Source organism: Phoenix dactylifera, unplaced genomic scaffold (genome assembly GCF_009389715.1).
Source record: "Phoenix dactylifera cultivar Barhee BC4 unplaced genomic scaffold, palm_55x_up_171113_PBpolish2nd_filt_p 000806F, whole genome shotgun sequence".
NCBI lineage: Eukaryota > Viridiplantae > Streptophyta > Magnoliopsida > Arecales > Arecaceae > Phoenix > Phoenix dactylifera.
The window spans coordinates 12007-28346 of NW_024068173.1; the positions used below are offsets into that span (position 1 = coordinate 12007).

Below are 16340 nucleotides of genomic sequence, written 5' to 3' on the forward strand. Positions count from 1 at the left end.
GATTTAACTTCGTGTTAGCTCAGGATATGGCATAAGTGATTCAACCAAATCACCACGTTAATAGCATCTCGGGAACACTCCAGAATAATGACGTCTCAGGACAGTCATGATATGATGGCTCTTTGAGAAGATCAATCGACACATTAAAACTCCCTTTTAGATGCTTTGTCCTTGATCAAGATAGCGATACGACTTTCATCACCCAAACTAAGATAAAGTTCGGCCTTAGAAGTTTAAGGCTAGTGATAGAAAAAATATTAGACATCTCGATCTCGGATTAGACCGACTTCCTTGACCTCGATATTAACCGAGGTGGACAACTTCGGTAAAAACCGAGGTGTCACTCTACTTGTGCTAATAAAGACCGACAATTATGGCCACACTGTAATCAATGCACAATCGGCATAGTTACCGCTACGCGCTGCTCACGCAAGATTATTTCATGTTGTTAACATGCAACCGACCATTATCTTGCAATTAAAGCACATCACGCCAAATCAAGTAACAGATCAATATTCTACTCTATATAAAAGGGTGGCCTGGGAGTCCTCAGGTAAGCTCATTTTTGGAGACTACACTCTATAAATTTTTGCTTTTCATACTATTGCTTTACTATTCTAACTTAACCATTGGAGGATCTTCCATCGAAAATTTTTCGATAAGTGGACTTCTTGCATGTTAGCATTGAAGGCGACAAAATTTTTTTCATCTCGATCTTATCTGACCTCATTTAGCTCGATTTTCACCGGCTTCAAGCAAGCTGAGTGCCGTCCAAGCCTCGATACAGCATTTTAGTGGCAACACTGGTAGTAGTAAAATTTTGTTTGGTTAAAAGATTTTTATATGTGGGCATGAGTTCAATGCTTGCTATCCATGATGCTACTATCCTCATGTGAGTGCAACCAAGTACCAACCAGAAACCGGACACTGTAATGCCTCAGTTAGTGAGACGCGTCTATCAAAATTTAAAAATATTAATTAACGTCATCCATCCAAGATGGTGCAATAACGGACAGCAGAATCCTGTAATTGGCTGAAGCGATCCTAGAATCCGGCAATTAACTCAAACAATCTGAGCTAATTATAGGGTTTCTTATCCCCGAAATTAGCTCAAACAACCTCCGTCATTGAGCCAAAATCTGGTAAACCAAAAACCATGACTCGAGTCAGGGAAACAAGAGAGGAAGACCCAGTCTCAGATAATAAAAATTCGATACGCAAAGCCAAAGGCCAAGTGCTCTGGCCCAAAGAAAGCAGAAGCGGCTCAATGGATTTAATATCTCAAGACGAACTCACTAATAACAATAATAAATATATTTAAAAATTATTTAGGGGTTTTAATGCATTTATAGCTTTAATAGCTATATAGCAAAAAGTCTTTAGGTCAGAGTCTTCTCGGTCATCTGAGAGTTGAGCCGAAAGGGTTCAGCCTCCATTGCCAGCGATGGGACTGGAAGAAGGAGGAGGCACTTTTAGATTCTCGTTATGTTTCGTGCTTTGAGATTCTCGTGTAGATGATGCGGCACTTTTAGAGAGTCCTTTGTGTGATGCATCGTACAGGACCGCCTCTGGAAATTTTATTCCTCCCAGTGAGCGCGGAGCATGCCTTCTTCCCCATGGCGCCCTCGCTCTCCAAAACCCTAAGACTTCACCGACTTCTCCTCTCCAAACCCCGAAACTGGGCACCAGCTCTCCCTCTCTCCGCCTTCTCCGCCTCCGAAGCAACTCTTCGACCACCTCCACCACCACCATCATTTGCATCCGTAGCAGGTCCATCCGCATCCCAAGCTCCAGGTTCGCTCTTCTCCATCTATTCCTCTCTCGAACTCCCTCGACATCTTCTATTGGAATCCATGTCTCCTTTATGCTTCTCAAATGGCCGTCTCTTCATGATCCAGAGAAAGAAAGGGGACGATGGTCCAAATTGCTGCTCTTCCTCCCCGGTGCTATCACTTTTGGCCTTGGAACCTGGCAACTTTTCCGCAGACAGGAGAAGGTCACATTCTTTATGTTTTATTTGGATTTTGTTGAATTTTATTTAGATTAGTTTGTTATGATTTATAAAGACTCTCTTTTGAGGTTCTGATTGATCTATATATACAACGCTGTCATTGTTCTTATTTTTTATTTGTGGCAGATAGAGATGCTGGATTACAGGAGGAAAAGATTGGAGACGGAGCCTATAATGTGGAATGAGATACATTCTTTGGATCATGACGTAGCTTCGTCGGAATTCAGAAGGGTTATTTGTGAGGGTTATTTTGATGAGACCAAGTCTATTTATGTCGGCCCTCGTTCTCGAAGCATCTCTGGTGTAACTGAGAATGGATATTATGTCATCACCCCTTTGATTCCAAGGGCAACTGATCCTGGCAGGTAAGTCATCTTACTTTCTATCTCTCTTTTTTTTAATTTTATTAAGAGAACCGATTTCACTCCATTCTGTTTATCAAGCCAAATGCGTTTTAGATTCTATTTCAGTTTGAGGTTTGCTTGTAGTATTTTATGTTTTATAGATTTTAACAAAACTATGTTTTTTGTAATGAATGACATATTACCCTTGTTAAGGTAAACTATGCATAGTTAGTTTTGAGGAAACATAAGTCGTTGCCTTTCCATTCCACCATCTTGTTAGTGTTGTCATTGTCCATGCAATCTGCATACCACCCCTTTTGTTCCTTTTCCATGATGCTATGTCTTTGTGACAACTATAAAGTATTTAGAAAACTTTTGTTAAGAAAAAAATGCAAGATGAATAAACATCAGTTGTTGTACAAACATTTCTTGATTTCATGGATTATTATCTCTGTACATGTCTCAGCAACAATCATATTCATCTCTTTGGTTTAAGACTGCCTCCCAAGCACTGGGAATTTATATTGAAGTTGGTGGCAGTTCCACCATCCATTTTCCAGTAGTAATTATCTTTAAATGTTTAACACTCCAATGCCTCCTAATCTTGTCCAAGTCTCTGTAGCCATTTGCTCATAATATCTTGAATTTTGTTGAGTGACTGAACTGCAAAAACCATTTTCTCTTATCAGACTGTGTAATACTCTTTGCATTGATATGGATAGGATTCCACCCTTGTGTATTGCCTTTCATCATGACTTTCTTTTATCATCTTTGTAACATGTTCCAATGACCATCATCTCTTACTCACGACTTTTTAGAGTCTGTATTGATGCAGTAGTATGGTCCCAACATCTGCTCTAACAAGGATTATCCTTAACCACCTAACACAAAGAAGAATCTTTATCATCAATATTGTTAAGATCAAGATCAAGTCGTAAATCGCCGATGCAAGATTAGATTGGATCGTAGATTGTAAGATTTTTTCTGATTTATTTTAGAACCTTCTAAATTGAATACGATGCGGCAATTGAAGTATGGATCAACTATAAAGTAAATGTATGGAGAATAGAAAGCCGTACGTAATACAAGTCTAATTTTGACCAATATAGGCCTATATATAGCATGTCTAATGAAAGAATATTTTGTTTGGTTATTCAAGAAAATTATATATGATTTACCAATTTAACTATCCTTTTATAAAATGTATTAGGAAAAGACATGGACTAATCTTTAACATATGGCTGTAAAAAGACAAATATCCACACTTGTTTTTTGATTCCATGAACTCCAACAAATACTTGCTAAAATTTACTTTTCAACACTTAGTTGATAAGTAATTTAAAGCCATGTAGTCACATAGGACCTACCCATGATTTAATAAGTAATTAGCGTAATCAAGCTGGATTTGTGATCCAAAGGAATGTATAATTCATTATGGATCTAAATCTTTTGATCCTACATTGATCCTGATCCAAGGATAGGAACCATTGCTTAGGCCCATTTTTAACTAGATCATAAGATCTGATTATGAATCCTAAGGTTTTAGCAACACTTTTTATCATCTCCAAGCCTTGGCAGCCTGTTGCTCATAGTATCTTTGCAGTCATCTTCGTATGACTGGTTTGTTTATTGATTTATTGACAGCATTGAGTTTTTTTAGTTAATTCTTTCTTTAAGGTGAAAAGTATTTGCTCTAAGAGAGAAGCTAAGCTCATTTATAGCATTTTCTCTTACATGCCAATTGATGCTGGAATATTTTATGCTTCTAGGAATATTTATTAATTTAAATCACATAACAGAAAATATTAAGTTAAAGTAAAGCAATTAAATCAAAGATTTTGTGACTGCATAAGTTAACTAGCTGACAACTTTCTGTTTATCAAGATTTTTTTTTCCTTTTGATGTGCTTTCTATGAACCATATATGACTCTCTCTATATATGTATGAGAACATACAATTCTATTGATTTTTAAGAATTTTTCTAACTCAAGCTCATGCCTACCCATGGCAACCTTGACAATATATGCAGCAAGTTGTTTGCAAAACCAATTAATTCTAATTATTGGACTTGTAGCAGGCTTTGGTTTAAAGTCTTTGAAACTTGGTTTATGTTGAAGGACTTGAGGTCCAAGATGCTTGAGCTATGGTCTAGGATGCTTTTTGGGTTCAGGTTCTCATAGACGACATGGTTATATTGGATTGTTGGGATACACAGTGAAGCCATGGAGGTCAGAATAAATTCAATGACTTATAAGTGAAAATGAGTTGAAACTCCAAGACAAGAGTTGTGCTTTCATGCTAGTTGAGTTAAAACCTGAGGTTTTGAAGGTTGGGAAGTAAAATAACTGCTTTTATACTTTTGCTTGTGTTTGGAGACTTGATGATCAAGATGTGTTGAATCTTCTTTATTTTCTTCTCTAAGACAGTTGCATGTTCAATGGAAGAACAAAATAAATAAACTCTACAATCAACATATAAATGATCTTGATCCAATAAAAATGTCACTAAAATATGAAACACCTCTTCGCACTCTTTCTCTAGCAAGGGATTCTTTAACTATTTGCTCCCCCAAAAATATGATATTTAGACTTAAACCTAGCAAGGTCTTGTAGAAGTGCTGAAGTACCAAAATTGGTTCCTTACCAGTTACCAGTACAATTTGATATCCTTCTGACATGTGGTACGCCTCTTGGTGTCGCACAATAGAAAAGGCAGTGATATACTATGTCTTGTATGGCTTGATAGCAAGGTCATATTTATCTTATTGCCATACAGATGGAGTATGGTATGACTGGTATGGACATTGCTACTTATATCCTTGGTCATGTTCCTCATGGAAGAAAAGGGGCATGGTTTCGCTTTGGGCTTTTTCTATTAGATCGAAAAATTACGTTGTTAAATTTTTTTTTCAAGGTTACTTCAGTTTGAATCAAATATTCAAAGGTCATTGCAGGTTTAGTTTTAGGATGTTGAAGTTATACTGTGGCTTTAGAGTCAAAGTTTCAATTTCAAGTAAGATTTGCCAATCTCGATACCGAGTACCATACCGGTCTTCTATTGAATTAGTACAGTGCTATCCTATACCAACAATCGATAGCGTACCGGTATAGTATAGGTTCATCATTTTTTATTTTTTGATTATTATGGTTATTTTACGGATCTTAGAAATGTGATTTTTAAGTTGTTTATTGTTATTTTATTTTATATTGGTCCTAGAGATTATATGATTGCTTGATGGTTGCAATTGTAATAAATAAATATTAGACATTGCTGCTGCTTGACAGCGCCATAATTATTCCACATAGTATTCAAAGCTTGCATCTTCCTTAAAAGATTTTATCCAGTTAAAATGAGGCATGAAAAATTAAAAAGGTGCACGAACCTAAGAAGAAGCTTGTTGGATAAAGCTTCAGCAGCAATCACTCATAGTGCAACAATTAGAAACATAGAAGTGACTGAGAGCATGGAAGAGCTTTGTAGCTAGAAGGGCACCCATGGTGGAAGACTTGTGCACCTAAAGCCTTGGAAATAGTGAACCTTCAACAATCAGTTGGTATATCACCTTCACCTGAGCTTAAACTTGGTTCCATATTTTGATCAGTAATGATCTAAATGGATGAGTACTATTTGAAATCCAAATAACATAGAACCATGATAAATCAAGTAAACATACTGTGTAGGCTAATACCATGTTGATAAGACATGTACTAAATAGTAAATATATGTCTATTATTATTACTGATTAATACAGGACTGGAAGGAGATATTCGGCTATTGCTTTAAGTTATATAATGCTTGAGTTACATTCCACAATTAATATGTATTAAATATAAAATTCCTGGAATACTTACTTTTTATTTCTTTGTTGGAACCCTTACCAATTTTTAGTATATTATGGATCCTGTGTATTGAGGAAAATCAAGTTGGATATCAGCAATCTTTCATGAATTGCAGCAATTACTAATTATGACCTTTTAGCATGGTCTTGATTAGATAAAATAATTTTTTCATTCATTGAATTTTCTAATATAATTTTTTAATAAATGTTTTGTCAGCCTGCAGCTGCCCATTCTTGTTAACAGAGGATGGGTCCCTCGGGCTGGCGGGACAATTTAGAAGAGTCGCAGAATGTTGAGAGAGCTTTCAAATTTAGGACGATGCCAAGCAGACTCAGAAAACGTCTTGGTGGAAGTTTTGGTCTAAGAGTCCTGCAGTTTCCAAGGGTTATTTTTCACTAACTTATTGATTTATTTGTGACGTTAATCTAGTTATTTGTTTGATCCCCAGAATGCCTGTATTAATGTGATATGGTATGCCTATTGACAAAACCTGGCCTGAGATTTGATATCTGTTATTGGGTTTCAAGCACATCATGTTAATGTACATCATTAATAGCCCATTCTTTTTATAATTTTTTCTTCTAAAAATTAAGAATAGGTTATTCTGATTACTGGTAATAAATAATTGGACTTTTGGATCCCTAGGTCTTGTGCAAATGCTATTCCCATCACTTGGCTGAGAAGCATGAAGGAGAGGATAGAGGCAGAGCTGCAAAGCATGTAGGCTGAGTGGTTTATGTCCCATATCCCCATCATAAAAATCTTGGGATGCTAGTTCAGTGGCCTTTCCTCTTCTTGTCCACTTTCCCTCCCTCCACACACCCCAACTGGCCTCTTCTTCCCAGCCCTTGCCAGACTTGTGGGAACTTTACATAGATTTAGCTGACAATTACCAAAACAAGCCCCAAAACCTACAATTCATGTGTCGACATGGTACATATGTTGTATAATATACAGCTAAATTCAATTGATATTCTTTTCCCCTTAGTATCTTATTGCATCGTTTATCTAAATTTTGCTTTAAATTCATATTCTTATTCATCACACATACAAGGGATTCAAAATCTCGATGATTATCCATGATTGATAAGCTGGCTGGCATGCTATGATCGTTTGTAAAGTTGTACTGAGCGATACAAGGTCTCTATGGGGTCGATATACCTTAATACAATGATATGGTCCTCGTTTGGCTGATTCAGAGGCCACACTTTGCCCCTCCTGTACCTACTCAGGGCTGACACATAGCAAGTACACCTAGCATTTTTTTCGATCCTTGATACATAAATATTATGCTCCTACATGCATGTGTTGGTATGGGTGTGTGTATGTGCATTATCTGAAATGTCTTGAGGTTAGGTCAAATTGCTAGGGAGGGGGAAAAGGTGTGTGCAATATATTGTCTGCTTATACGTGCATGTATCATTTGGTAACTACAGCGTCGTATATTTTGATGTATTCATTTCTATCACCTTTATTAGAGGGTGGGCCTTGGCGCAATGATATGGTTGCTGCATTGTGATCGGGGTGTCATGGATTTGAAATATGGAAATAGCCTTCCATATGCGTGGGTAAGGCTGCGGACATCTGACTCTTTCTAGACGCTGCAGTGATGGGAACCTCCTGCACTTGGATGCCCTTCTTTTACACACACACACATGTATATACCACCTTTAGTAATAAAGTAAATACTGATATTTGAGACACTCTGTCTAAAGTTAAGTTTTAGAAGCTGACTTGGTTATCCCAAATTGTAATTCCAAGTTTGCAGGCTGAAGAGCCTGCCATGGGCTCCTGTAAGAGTTATAGGAGTAATTCGAGGAAGTGAGAAACCAAGCATATTTGTTTCCAGCTAATGATCCAAACAGTGGCCAGTGGTTTTATGTTGATGTTCCCATGATTGCTCGTGCTTGTGGTCTGCCTGAGAAATACCGTCTACGTTGAAGACATAAATGATGATGTTAGTGCAACTAATCCTTATCCTGTTCCGAAAGATGTCAACAGCTTGATACGTTATTCAGTCATGCCACAGGACCATCTTAACTTATACAATAACCTGGTATGCAGATTTATTTCACAGTCATTACGACATGCACCTGCCTTTATCTTCTGGTTATTCATTTTATTTATGTTTTCATCTATTATTTCAGGCACTTGATAAAAACCCATGTCTGTCATTTCAAGCAGTAATAGTTTTGTATTAATAAAACACAGATATGTGTGTAAGTGCACATGTGCTTGCTCTTACGTTTTAATTGCTGGAGCAAAAGTTCCAGGGATGTTCATTTTTAACGAAGCAGAATCTTTAAATCTTAAGTAGCTTGGATAGGGCTTGTAGATTATGTGTTCATGACAATGGTCATTTAGGGGACTTTTGGGTGTTGATTCAGGAAATCAAGATATCATAATTAATCAACCTCTCATATTGCTCCTTTATTATGGAATAATTTGATTTTATTCCCTGACGTTATAAAGTTGCAGAAAGAAAGTGGGCTAGTCTTATGTGTTTTTTTTAAAAACTTTGATTATTTGGTTAATTCCATTTTGCTAATATCATTTTAGAAAAGTCAAGTCTACTTGTACATTAATCAGATCAGGGTTTCTCATGCTTTATATCCAAGTGCACCATATGATGTCAACAAACTTAAAGATAAGAATATTTATATACGGACTTGGGATAAAAACTTGTTTGGTGATGTTTGTTATTGACTTTCGAGTGTATATATTTATCTCAGTTTCTGTCAATGGAGAAGATCTTTCCGGGAGAGAGGATTTGGCTGGTGAGGGGCAGCAACCTTTGAATCTCTGTTATAAAACTAATGAGGGGTTTGAATTGGAGGTAGGCGCAAGGAGCACATTGTAGAGAAGGTGAGGAAGGTTTTATGTTTCGGCTCATGGCGAAAAGCTTTGCTAGGTGGGTCACAAGGAGGTTGATCGGTCTGAAGAAGGGCTTCATCAAGCAACTGAATGGGACAATCTTTTCTGGTGATTGATAAGTTTCTAATGTGGTGATTGTCATGTACAAGGGTATTTGCACCAATGGAAGATGAAGTAAAGTTTTGGAATTTTTCTTGTGATGGGGGATTTAATAAATTTAGTTCTAAAGTATGGGAAGATCATGGTCCAGATATAAGAGGCCCTAGTGGAGCAGTAGCCGGGGATTTCCTATTGAAAGAACAGGGCCATTAAGCATACAAACTTGGTAGATCTAGGTGTCAATCTCAAATTGAAGTGCTATATTGCATGATTTGACTATTGGTTGTTGCTGCTAGGCCTTGTAGGTCTTTTTGATTGGATTCAATCTCAAATCTTCTCTGTTTTAAGATCTAATTACACTTTGCTGGGCCCAATCAACCATGGGTCCATAGGTGCATTGGTTTTCAGTAACTTTTATTCTATATTTTAAGATATATTGCAGTTAGCTCTAATGTTTAAGTAGTGTTAACAAGGTTTCAAGTACTAGTGCACTAATCAGATCAGGGTTTTCTCTTGCTTTATATCCAAGTGGACCATCTGATGTCGACAAACTTAAAGATACAAAATTACATATGGACTAGATGACCAAAACTTGTTTGGTGATGTTTGTTATCGACTTTCTAGTGTATATATTTACCTCAGTTTCTAGTAATGGAGAAGGTCCTTCAGGAGGAGAGGAGGTTTGGCCTGGTGAGAGGCAGCAACCTTTAAATATGTATTATAATCTTGCTAGGGGTTTGTATTGGAGGTTCAAGGGGCATGGAATGAGCGGACTGTAGAGGAGGTGAGGAAGGTTTTGTTTTTCAGTTCTTTGCTAGAGCTTGTTGAGGTGGGTTCACAAAGAGGTGACTGGTCTGAAGAGGGGCTTCATCAAGCAACTGAACAGGGCAATCTATTGAGTCGTCTTGGTAATTGATAAGCTTATAGCATGGTGATTGTCGTGTGCAAAGGGTATTTGGCACAAATGGAAGATGAAGCAAAGTTTTGGAATTTTCCTTGTTGATGAAGGATTTACATAAATGTAGTCCTAGGGTATGGGGAGATCATGGTCCAAATATAAGATCCCTAGGTTAGCTTATAGCCAAGCATTGCTTGTGGAGTAGTAGTGGGGATTTCCTATTGAAAGAAAGGGCCATTACACACTGGGGGCCTTATAGGCAGTCATTGAAAGAAACGGCCTGGTCCAAATATAAGATCCTTTCGTAGATCTAGTTGCCAAGTCCCAAATTGAAATGATGTATTCATGATTTGACTTCTGTTGTTGCTGCTAGGCCCTTGTAGGTCTTTTGGGTTGGATTTTTTCTGCTGAGAAGCTTTGTATCTTTAAGATCTGATTACACACTGGGGGCCCCAATCAACCATAGGTGGGTGAATTGGTTCTCTGTAACTTTTACTCTATATTTTATGATATTAGGCAGTAGTTCTATGTTAAAGTAGTGTTAATGGTTTCAAGTTGCCGACCAATGTTGGCTTGTGCTGATCAGTATTGGCATTGGGTTGGTACAGTTGGGTACCAGGCCAACACAGCGGAATCTGCTATTGGATCAGCCATTTTCGTTAACACTTTTCGAGTCCGAGGGACTATTGCAGTCCGCTGCATGGCACATCTCTTGTCATGCGGCATGGAAAGTGCTTTCTGGCTACTGGTGGGCATGCCTCATGCCGCTGACACTTAAACTTTATGATGTTACAAAATAGTGGGCACTTGTTCCAAGCATATAAAGGATGTTAAATTGTTTGACACTTCAAAATGTCTGGCATACGACACTTTTATCTAATACAATATGTTGAAACCATAGTAGTTAACTAGCTGATGATACTTGATATTGGTTTTTTTTGGCATTGTACTGTATTTTAATAAAGAAGGTTAATTTCTGACTTTTCACTGTATGTATGTATATTAAAGTCTCACTTGGAATGCATGGAAGAGTCAACATCTAAAAATGGTTATCTCCTTACCTGTGTCAGGTACTGGTTGATACAGCTGGACACTGTGTCTGAAAGTACCAAAAAGTGCAGCGCAATGTCCAAGTGTAGTGATTATATGAGCAATTAAGGCAGGCAATTACAGTGTTCGTAAGTACCAGGGAGTGCACTGTGATGTCCAAGTGCAGTGATTTTATGAGAAATCAGGGAAGGCAGTTTTTTAGGGATAATCAGAATTTAGTTGTGTGGAAAGCAGAATTCAGAATTGCATTATCAGAGACACCTGTAAAGACTATTGCAGTGGAAGGTACACTTAATAGCAAAAGACAAAATAGATTGAGGAAAAGATCTTTATTGATCAATCCAACTTGGAATGGTGGAGGCCCATCGATGCTCTGAAAATTAAGGGTCTGCTACAGGTTAAGGAATGTTTTGTGGTGATCTTGTGGTGTTAATGGTCCTTGAAGTGTTCCAAACTAGAGAAGGGGGGCAAATAAAGGCAGGAGATGTCTCTCTTTACAAGAATGGTCCCTTCTCCTGGGAATTGAAGGATTATTGGAAACTGAAGAACTGGATTAATGATGGACATTAAGGGGAACTTTAGACAAGGAAATTCGACAAAATAGAATTTGTATATCTAGAGAATTGACATGTTATGGACTGTTGGAGATAAATTCAAAAAAAAACAGATAACTTTGTTGATATGTGCAAAATATTTGACAGCAACAACAAAAAAGGAAGAAGGTGCCAATTCTTCCCTAAAACTATACCTGTGGTGTTTGGACGTTGGAGTATCATTTGGTTTCTGGTCTATGGATGATGAGGCCAGGGTCTAACTGCTCTTGCTGGACCATTATGCTTTCAACTCTGATATATACAAGAGTGATGTGATTGTGTTTACTCACTTTTTGAAAGTTATTCAAACTTCTGGAGGATTCCTCATGGCATAGGACAAGATAGACAAAAGCTTCAAATTCATTGAGAAGTTAATCGTCGCTTGCATCTATATTTTCATCCACAAGTTTTTGATGCCTTAATTTTGAAAAGAAACAAAATAAAATCATTTGTTTTAAACTAGAACTGCTGAGATTTGGTGCTTCATGTGCATTATTTCGTTTGTTTCTTTGTTTTGTCTTTTGGCATATGTATATCATTATGATATAATATGATTATTTTATTTTTGAAACTTTATTCAAGTGATGTCACAATTCATTGAACTATAAATGGTGCACTTGCTTGATAATCACCAATTTCAAGTTTGTGATTATGCACAAACTGTTGAACCTTTTCCACATATAATTGTTATGGTCTGCTGAGTTTTCTTTTTCAAATTTTCTTAAGGTTCACAAAGTTTTTTTTTATGAAAAAAAAACCTGTGTCTATCTATTACTTGAATTTGTTCTTCCATTTCTGTGGAAGAGCAAACCAGTTTGCCTAGGGAGGCCTCTTTGGATGCTGAATAGGAAGACCTAACCTTCTTTCTGGAATCTGAAATCATTTTTTTGTCATGCATTAATCTTAATTAGTAAACAGCCATTTAGCAGGGTTCTGTAACATTAGGGTCATCATGCAAGAGACATGAAAGTAAATCAACTTCATCAGTTGTGAATATTCATCTGTGCATGTATTTTTCTTTTCAAAACACAATAGCTTTCCCATGAAAGGTCATGTAGAGACTTAGCTCATACATCAAAAGCAGTGTTGCATGGATATGGATATGAGAATTGGACACATGTCGTTTGACTCGGCAAGAGATAAAAAAGAGGATACAAGGATACAGAGAAAAAATATTTTCAACTAAATTATATATTATTTATAAATATTGTACAATTTTATTTTTAAAATTTTGTATAAAAGAAAATATTAGAAGATATTATTTGTTAGGATCTTTCAGTATATGTGTTTCTCAAACTTTTTAATTTGATTAGAGGTACTAAAAAAAGGGTATCTCTCAAAGTTATTTCAACATCTATGTCCTTAACCAATCTCTAAAAAGGGAAAAAAATCACTTTTAACATATTTATGGTGGGTTGAACTCATTATTGGAAGAGTCAAATTTTCCTTCTATTTGTAAAAGCTGAAATAATAGAGAGACATGTGCCCGGGTTGAACTCATTATTGGAAGAGTCAAATTTTCCATCTATTTGTAAAAGCTGAAATAATAGAGAGATATGTGCCCGATACATATCGCATTCTTGGAGCCAGACACAAGTGTCCATGTAGCACAGATCAAAAGTCTTGTTGTACCTTATTCACTAAGAAAATCTAATAAAGAATTTGATTGAATTTATGTCAATATCTGAAGATGTGGTTTGGGGTTGTTTCTGTTTCTAAGACTCTTCGTGTAAACCTACTAAATGTTAACCAGATCTGAGCTATTCAAATCTGATCTGACACTGATAATGTGTCTTCAGGTACTCTCTCTCAGCTGCTGTAACTTTCATGGCTATCAAGCGAATAAGGCCAAAGAAGATAAAGAGATAGCAAAATGTTGTTATACACATGCTGTCAGGCGTTTCAGTGACAAACTTTATCATACTCTTTTCAGGAGAGTATTTTTGACGACCAACAAAATTAGTTCCTGCAGTTAAATGGTAATTTGTCACATTATACCACAGAGCAGTCTCCTTCAGCTGTAATGTAATTCAAACATGAAAATGTTTCCCTTAATTATTTGCCTCTTTTTCGTTTTGGAAGAAGCAAGTTAATTTGCTGTATCTCTTTTTAAGATCAAATCATGAAAGCATATGTTCATGCTTTGGTTGCATTTTTGTAAGTTCATGTGATTTATGTACATTATTATTTCAGCATATTTGTTTGAAGCACCAATCCTGTGGTCCTTTGAAGAACATTGCAAAAAACAACTTGCTCAAATGCCTCTGAAAGTATCATTCAGGTTATTATCTGGCTTTTGGAAATCCTAGAGTTTACCCATTGGAAACAATAATACATAAGATTTTTTGCAGTTAATCAACATATCAGTTTCATGAATGCTATTCCCTGAACACTTGATCTAGTGGTATCCCCATTTTATTCTAGGCCCTAAATTTTTCAATATGTTTTTTTTTTTTTTAATTTAGATCTTTGCAGAACCTCTTTCCAAATATAGGTTGGCAACATAATGACTATTTCAACCAATAACCTGATCATTATAGTTTGGTTCATGGTCTTTGTGGTGTAGAAGTTAAAATACTTTTTATTTATAAAAATTAAATTCCAAAAAAATTGCTTTTAAAGAATTTTTTTTTTCTTTTTTGCTTGTCTGTACTTCATCTTCGGTAGATTGTTTTGGATCCTATATGGTGGTAAATAAGGAATTGAGAACAGAAGCTGAAACAAATACATGCCACTCCTGTGGAATAATTAGTCAGAATGTATAGCTGGTATTCATTGGAATAATCAATTGAACAGCTAGAATAGTAGGGAAACAAACTATGGCTTGATAAAACACTCCATTCCGTCCATCATTCCTACCTTTCTCCTTTGCCTGGCCAGAGTTGCAAGGTTGTTAACTTTAACCCTATATAAACAAACCCGTAATCTAATTTTGCTAAAAACTGTTTGACCATTATGATTGAGTTCGATGAATTGTTAAGGATTTTTTTCGACTTTTTGCTTTTGTACCTTTACAGTTATCTAAAAAATATATGAATATTCTGACAAATATGCTATTTATATTTATGCCCTCACTAATTATTTCTTTTGTATATGTACCTTTATAAGTATCTAAAATTATATAAATACTTTTATAAATTTACTACTTATATGTATATTCTTATAAGATATTTGTTTGTGCACGTGTGCTCTTGTAAATTGCTTCTTTTTGCATATATGCTTTTATCTTAACTTAATAAAGAAAGACATACAAAAGAATTCATTTATAAAAGGATGAGAGTATATGTAAACAAATAGTAAATTTGTGAGAGTATATATACAGAAAAATAATTTATAAGGATATACATATAAGTAACAAATCTGCAAAGGTATCTGTGTAATTTCAAATATTTATAAGGATATACATGTAAATAGACTAATTGATGGGGTCTAGTTGCAAATAATAAATTTATGACGATAGACATACAATTTCATATATATATATATATATATATATGAAAAGAGAACCCTTTTTTTCACCTTGTAGAAATTCTAGCTCTTTTAAGGGGCCAAGGAGAGCAATGGCAACTAACTATATAAACCATTTTCATTTTTTTTTGGCAAGTGCAATAATATACCATCATTCCTCTAAGTCGTTTGGTTGACATCAGTTTGGTCTCAATCATCACTAAAATATTTTAGAATGTAACGTGTTTTTTTTCTATAACTTAAAATGTAGGGCTCGTTTGGTTCACGGGAAGTATTTTTCCTTCTATGAATATGATTCCTGTGAAACAAATTTCTAGGAAGAGGATATCTAGGAAAGTACTTTTGGCATGTTTGGTTGACAATGGGAAAGTGACAAATTTTCAAAGTGCTTATGTTTGGTTAGCCATCCACTTTCCTAGAAAAGTTATGTATAATTTCTATTATGCCCTTAATAAAAATTAGGTCTTTAATGCCTCTTTAATGCTGAAGGGCTTTTTTGAGAAAAAGTAAAAATGGAGTGATTTCCGCCTCATGGGAAAGTAATCTTTCTATGTTTCTCATGGGAAAGACTTTTCCATGAAATGTAGGAATCATATTTTCATGGGAATACAACTTTTCCGTCTCTCTCATTTGAAAACTCCAACCAAACAAGAGACATCTCATTACTTTTCCATTGACCACACTTTCTACTCTTCTTTTTCTGCGAACCAAACGAGCCCATAATGTCTTTACCGTTTCTTTGAAACAAGTCTAGTGAGAGAAGCTTTCGGTATCTTTCCTATTAGCCGGCGAAAATGAGCTAACCTGTAGCATTTCCTCTGTCCTGCTAGCTTTCTATTCCCTCTTTTTAGGGGTTGACACCGTTGGCTTGACAAGAACTAGCAAGTCTTGACTTCCCCGTTCCAAAATTCTAAAAAATGATGGAACTTTTTGCTTGAGTTGTTGATGGTTTTAAATAAAAGAAATGAAACAAATACTGATACTTAAGCTAACAATGGATCAAAAGCATTAATCTATCCATTATTCAACTGATTTTTTTTTTTAAGAAACATCATGCTACCGTCTACTTGACTCGTTCAAGTTTGTCTAAGATTGTATTTCTTTTTACACAGGTAGATAAGATATTCTCGAGACTAATGCATAGTCAAGTTGCAGTCAAATGGA

General features: G+C 35.9%; 1 pseudogene; it reads left to right on the forward strand.

Annotated features, from left to right (window-relative positions):
* The first annotated feature begins 1511 nt into the window (after positions 1-1511).
* Positions 1512-13903, forward strand: LOC120107254 (annotated as a pseudogene).
* Positions 13904-16340: the final 2437 nt, after the last annotated feature.